General features: G+C 44.4%; 1 long non-coding RNA gene across 1 annotated transcript; it reads left to right on the forward strand.

Moving 5' to 3' along the window:
- Positions 1-2,302, forward strand: LOC116261238 (uncharacterized). The gene is made up of 3 exons (XR_004174254.2): positions 1-218; positions 316-360; positions 1,716-2,302. It is a non-coding gene; the product is annotated as an uncharacterized LOC116261238 (long non-coding RNA).
- The last annotated feature ends 4,539 nt before the right edge of the window (positions 2,303-6,841 follow it).

Consider the following 6,841-nt stretch of genomic DNA (forward strand, 5'->3'; position numbering starts at 1 on the left):
CGTCTCCACCCCCAACCTGCCCTTGCCCTTTCTCTCCTTCTCCTCCGTCGTCCTGCCCAACCCTCGCCCTTTTTCTCCTTCTCCTGCGTCCTTTTGCCCACAGGTCACGCTTGCTCCTCCTCCCCACGCTTGCTGCCCTCGCCTCCCTCACCCAACTCACCCTTTTCCTCAACCCTAGAGTGGCGCACGCTCGCCTGAGAGTTTTTCCCCAAAATCAGGTTTGATTTCTTCACTTCTCACTCTCTTTCTCTCCCACGACTAGCATCGCCTCCCTGGCACTGATTTCCTTCTTTTTACTATTGCTTGGTTGTGCAGTCCATTGCAGCAACCTTACTACCGGGCATCAACAAACTATACTCAGTATGTTGTTCCTTTCCCCTTAAACTCATGAATCATGTCCTGTGTCTGTTGTTTTCCTTTCGTTACCATTTTTTTTTCAATATTTCTCAATATTGAATAAATGGATCGCATATTGTGAAAGCATGAGTCCCTGTTTAACGACCATGGCCCATTGCACTACATCAACTCCCTTGATTTAAACTTCATATAACCAAATATCAGTATTCAACAGGCACACTAAGATGAGATTCAAACTTTCTAAAAGAAATGAATTGTCAAGATGACATCATTGTCCTACTAAATCAATTAGATCCACAACATGTTGCTGGAAAAAAATATGATAATAAATCTCATATGTTCAGCTCAACACTGGAATCAAGTGAAAAGGCTTTGGATAATAACAATATGGGGCATATGTGCATGCACATTGAAAGGCCAATTCAAAAGGAATTGTTTTGGAATCAAACAACACATAAGTTTACATAGATCCAACACCTTCGGAGAACCACTGGTACAAAGCTTTGCACCAACCCCAACAGTCGTTGGAATGGTTTTAGTTCTACGGAATTTCAGAAACAAAAGTATCAGTGTGAGATACCTGCTAAAGCCAGCAGATGGGAATATTGATCTGACACAAACGATTTCACTTTAAGGGTTGTTTGCTTCTTGCTTTTATCAACTGTGGAAGAATATTTTACCCCAATGACGGTCACCAAGCCTGTCGCAGAAAAATTCAAATCACAGATTCAGTCCACATGATATAATTCCTTTCTCACGAATAAGCAACTTAGGTTTCTTAGAGCCCCCTCCCCTTTTTTTGTAATTATCATATGAAAGCCAGCATAAAATAATTTTCTGAAAATATCAGGAACATGAAAAGCCTGTTGCAAGCAATTCTGTTTTTTTTTTTTTTATTCAGAAAATGCATGGAGAACCGCTTTTAGTAATTCCATAGAAATAAATTCAATGGGACAGCACCAGCCTGCATAAATTCTTGTGAATTCTTGTTTTTTTTTTCCTGGTTATAGAAATGTTTCAGTCCTAAGCACACTTTGTACTGTTGCTTGCCCAATCTGCAATATGAAGAAGGTGGTCTTAGATGAGGTTGAAGAGATCTCCATTGACATGGTTCAGGCGCTGTTCCTCAACACCAAGTTCTTGACCCTCAAGAAGCTTGAGGTTAAGCGTGGCACCATGTATTTCAAAGGGCATATCATTTTTGTGTTTGGCTACCGAATTTATGTTATGGAATCTTCATTCCTTTTTCTTGTGATCAAATGACAATAACTGTCAATGTCTTCATGTAGTGGAGAATACCTATGTCTGATTGGGATTGCATATGTGGTCTCATGAATGGAAATTTTCTGTTGTTTTAGGTTGCTAAATGATGAACACAAAGATAGCATTGAAGAGGTTGATGGTGCCAGGTTAAGTGGCATATATCCTGATGAGTCGTATGCATTTTCATCTCCTTCAAGAGTGGCCACTCCAAGAACCAATGGAAAACTTTCTTCTGGAAAACCTTCTGCAACCAAAGTGCATCATATGACTCCTTTTGGGCAAAGGATTAATACGTTTGTTTTGCAGTTTGAATTCAATCCTCCAAAAGCCGAGAATGGTAGAAAAGAAGGGGAAATTGATGATTTAGAAGATGATGTCATTAGAAGAGTTAAGCCTATAAAAAGGTGTTCATTGCATGTCCGAGAATTGAGACCAAAGCCAGGTTGCAGATTCAAGTATGATAAGATTAAGGACCGGGTTGCAAATTCATGTATGATAAGATTAAGGACCGGGTAAAAGACATGTTTGCACTTGTCTTTTTTCTTCCGTAGGTTTACCAGTAGTAGTTTTCCGTGCTAAGAGAGGATGTCTTGTTTTCTTTTTTAGAATGTACAGATTTGCGCAATTTCTTTGCCTCGTATTGTATTTCTTTTCTTTGTAAAAAAAAGGTTTATTTTGGAAAGAGAAGTGTTGTAGTTCATGATTTCTGTGTCAAGTTGGGCCTTGAGGAACAAGCAAGTAGAGTAGGGGTGATGTGGTTCCCCCATTGGGCAGGGAAAATTGATAGAAACAATGATAATTTTTGTTACTGATGAAAAAAAATAGTTCATTCTTATCTATTACTCTACTTCGAAACTGATAAAGAAAGCACAAGCTATTGATGTCTTATTGTTGAAACTATGGAGGGCATATTACAATTCAAATATAACATAAACAAACACCAGACAGAACAACCATAAGACACAAACATTGGACAGAATGGACAGATCAGACAGAACAGAAACAAACGCCAGACAGAACAGACATATATGAAACAAACGCCGGACAAGAGGAACGTAGTGTTCTGTTCCTAAAATCATCAAACGATGGACAAAGAACATCATTGTCCATAAGGACAGGACAGTACTGTGATAGACAGGACGTCCTGTCTGTCCTGTCCCAATGGACAGCAATCAAACGACCTCTAAAGTCCTCAAGTAAATTTAGATCGAGTGCCTATAAGTTTGAAGCAAGATGAGACATTTCAATGATGTTCTTCCTTATGTTCTCTTTGCCTGTATACTTTAATGAAACAAGTTTACTCAAATGAGTAATTGTTTCAGCCTTTTTGTTCTTTACAAAACACTTTTCAACTTTATTGAAGAACAATTTGTCACTAGCCTCTTTACAAATAGTGGCCCCAAAGTTTTTTGAGATACATTTCTTCATAATCATATGACTTAGGTAATTGGAACCCTCCCACCAGTGAAAATTCTGCTTGTCTTTGCAGAAACTTTCAGTCGTCAAAGTTGGGAGCGTTCCTCCCAAAGCACAAAGTCTAGATACATGCACTCAAAACAATCATAACATTTTCTTTTTAAATTTTAAAGTTTGAATTATGAAGTTTAGGAACATAACTCAAATTTGTAGATATTATTGAAGCAAAAAAACTCGTCGTACAAAGAACAATATACCAAAACATGCTCACAATCAATGCACATGCACAAATGAAATAATACATGAATGAATTTTAAAAAATGGCCGAAATTTTATCACAAGATATCGGTGCACCGTTGATATGCAATCTTGAACTGAAATATTAACTACAAATAGTACACTTGGTCAAAGATAAATGCTAACAATTAATATTGTCAAACAATGAACCCTTCTTTAGACTAAATCATCATTCACATGGAAACCTGATAATTATCACATATTCAGTCTTGCATGTTTAAACTTTACCAAGCAGCAACCTTTCTTTATGCTGATTACATAGACTAAACATACCAACATCTAATGCTCTAAACAAGTAGATCTACAAGAAAGGTTACTCTGAGGACATCAAGCATAGTTCTACTCATTCTTGAACAATAGACATGAAAGATTAAAATCATGTTTCAAATATTCACTTAAGTACGTGCATAACCATAAATAATAGTAAAACACGATAAAAGGATGCATAAATTGAGTTGTATTGGTTTCAAACCCTAATGAACTAATAAAGAGGGCATGTATATATGTTAAATTACATGAACCGATTCCAAAATTTTACTTGAATTCAAGAACTGCTAAACCAGGCTTAAATAGCCTATATCAGTCCATAACCAAGTCCAACTCACATGTATTTCCTGAGATTGAAAAGAACAAGTTCGAAAACTGCATGAACTGATTAAAAAAAACAGCCATGAATCAGTTTGGAACTGGAAGAACCGGTTTGAACAAACCCGAACCGGTCTAAATCATGTCGCGTCGGTTCGAAAACAACCGTATCGATTTGTAAATGAATTGAACTGATTCCTTTAGGGGCCGTTTGATGGCTGGAAATATGGAAATGGAAAAAAATTCTAGAAATAAATTTCTGGAATTGATGGATGGGAAAGAAAATTCTATATTGCCAAAACCACATTGTGTTTGTTATATAGAAATTTTTTTTCTGGAAAAAAATTTCTACGTTTGGTTGAAATGGTGAGGAAGAAGGAGGGAGGAGGAAGAAGAAGGGAAGGGAAGGGAGGAGGAGGAAGGAGGGAGCGAGGGAGGAAGAAGGAGGGAGGGGGAAGAAGGGAGCGAGGGAGGAAGAAGGGAAGGGAAGGGAGGAGGAGGAAGAAGGGAAGGGAAGGGAAGGGAGGGAGGAGGAGGAAGAAGGGAAGGGAAGGGAAGGGAGGGAGGAGGAGGAAGAAGGGAAGGAAAGGGAAGGGAAGGGGGGAGAAGGAGGAAAAAGGAGGAGAGAAGGGAAGGGAAGGGAAGGGAGGGGGAAGGGAAGGAGGAGGAAGAAGGGAAGGAGGGAGGAGGAAGAAGGGAAGGGAAGGGAAGGGAAGGGAAGGGAGGAGGAAGGGAAGGAGGGAGGATGAAGGAGGAAGAAACCCACGGTAAGCCCTTCTTCTTCCTCCTCCTTCCTTCTTTTCTTCCTCCTCCCTCCCTTCTTCGTCCGCCCTCCTCCTTCCCTTCCTCCTTTTTCCTCCGCCTCCCTTCCCTTTCTCCTCCCTCTTCCTCCTTCTCCCTTCCCTTCCTTCCTTCTTCCTCCGCCCTTTTTCCTCCTCCCTCCTTCCCTTCCCTTCCTCCTCCCTTCTTCCTCCTCCCTCCTTCCCTTCCCTTCCCTTCCTCCCTTCTTCCTCCTCCATCCTTCCCTTCTTCCTCCCTCCTTCCTTGCTTCCTCCCTCCTTCCCTTCTTCCTCCCTCCTTCCAAAAATATTTTTCCGTTTCCACCTTTTAACGAGCAAAAAAAATTTCCACGTTAAAATTTGAATTTTATTTCCTCTGCTACCGTTCTTTTCCATGCCATCAAACGGTCCTTAATTTATTTTTAATAATCCTTATGGAATCGGATCGGGTTCGAAAGGACCCGACTAGGCTACCACTGCAACCCTCGATGGAGGGCTGCGGGTGGGGAACCACCCCTTCGTTTCATGCCATAGCTGAATGGACACCCTTAAGAAAGGGGCTGCCAGTGCCCTTTCCGCTGCCATGACAGGCCGACGGGGCACTCGCGAGACATCGTCGGGCATCCCGCAGCCTGCCCAACGCCCAATAGCACAACCCAAAGGGGTGACATCTCTTTTTGCCCCTTCCGCATGGTAGAGAAGCGACAGCACCGTCGTGAGTAGTGTCATCTGGCGCTGGATGCCATTCTGTTACGTGCCTACCTTCGAGCGGCCAAGATGGCCGACGGCTGCCCGTGTCTACGTCGTCCGAGACCGGAGCGTGGGCAGCCTTACAGCATCCACCAGGACTTTTCACGCATTAGGGAGGCTACAACGCACCATGGCCACTCTCTATGGCCTCTCCGCACGCATGGAAGGCTAAGGAAATGGGCCAGCCTAGAGGCCCGACAGGGGACAGGGCCGAGGATGCCGATAGGTGGCGGACCATTCCGGCCAAACTTCGAGGGAGTAGAGTGTCTCGTCTCCATACTGCCCAGCGGCCAAGCGAGGCTATTGGTGGAGACGGCCGCTAGTGCGCCTCGCAGCGCCAGCCAGTGTTGAGGCAGGCCATGGACTATCGACCAGGGCAGGCAGTGCTAGCGTCGAGGGTCGCCGAAGATGGCCCATCGTGGCCGAAGGTGGCGTCGAGCGACGTAGGCCAGCAGACGCCGAGGGGGCGTCGGGAGAAGAGGGCGTGGTGTTCACGCGTTGCGCAGAGTGGGAGCCGACTGTCGATGCAGGTATTACTTTTTGTAGGGCTAACCCTTCTTGCAGGTTGGCGAGTGACAACCAGCCACAGTCGAGTGACCGGCCAGGGAGACAGGTGATGGGCAGCCAGTTGGGCGATGGTCAGATGCAGATGGAGGACGCCCAGCTGACCGTCACGCGCATGGAGGAGACTACCCTAGCCGAGACGGGTGGAGTGGGTTCGCATCGGCCCGAGCTTCGCGGCCGATGCCTAGCCCGTGTAGAGGGCGTAGGCTAGATTTTGTTGCTTTGACTGTGGACTGGCCGATTCGGTCAGGATCCTAATCTGTATTGGTGTGTTTTATTTCTGTTTCAGCTTGTATAGTATTGATTTATGTTGTACCGGACGGGTTGAGCCGTTCCGTGACACTTGAGGCACTCAAGCTTATAAGCTTGAGCTTTGTACCTGTACAGGATATACATGTTTTTATGTCAAGGAGAAGTTTTTCTCGTCTTCCTCTCATTTTCTCTCTCCTCCTCCCGCGAGGGTTTCTGCTCCTCCCACCCGTGAGGGTCTTGTTCCCCGTCTTCTGCTTCTTCTTCTTCTCCCCCGACTGCTACTTCTTCCTCTTCTTTCCCGTGAGGATCTCTTCCTCTCTTCTTCTTCTTCCTCTTCTTCTTCTATACCTTCTCTGCTCGTTCTCGCTTGTGTCTCCTCCCCTTGATGCCATCTCCCTCTGTCCCACCGAAATCCAAACAACAAACGGCCGGAGGAACCTGCCTGTCGCAACCCCTTCCTGCCGCAGCTCACCACCCTACACTCCACACCACACAGCTTCGCTTTCGGGCGTGATTTCAGCAAACGGACGCCGTCAGTAGCCTCCCCTTCTCTTGGCGACACTCTGGATCAATCCGAA

This window comes from Nymphaea colorata, chromosome 9, assembly GCF_008831285.2.
Source record: "Nymphaea colorata isolate Beijing-Zhang1983 chromosome 9, ASM883128v2, whole genome shotgun sequence".
NCBI classification, from domain to species: domain Eukaryota; kingdom Viridiplantae; phylum Streptophyta; class Magnoliopsida; order Nymphaeales; family Nymphaeaceae; genus Nymphaea; species Nymphaea colorata.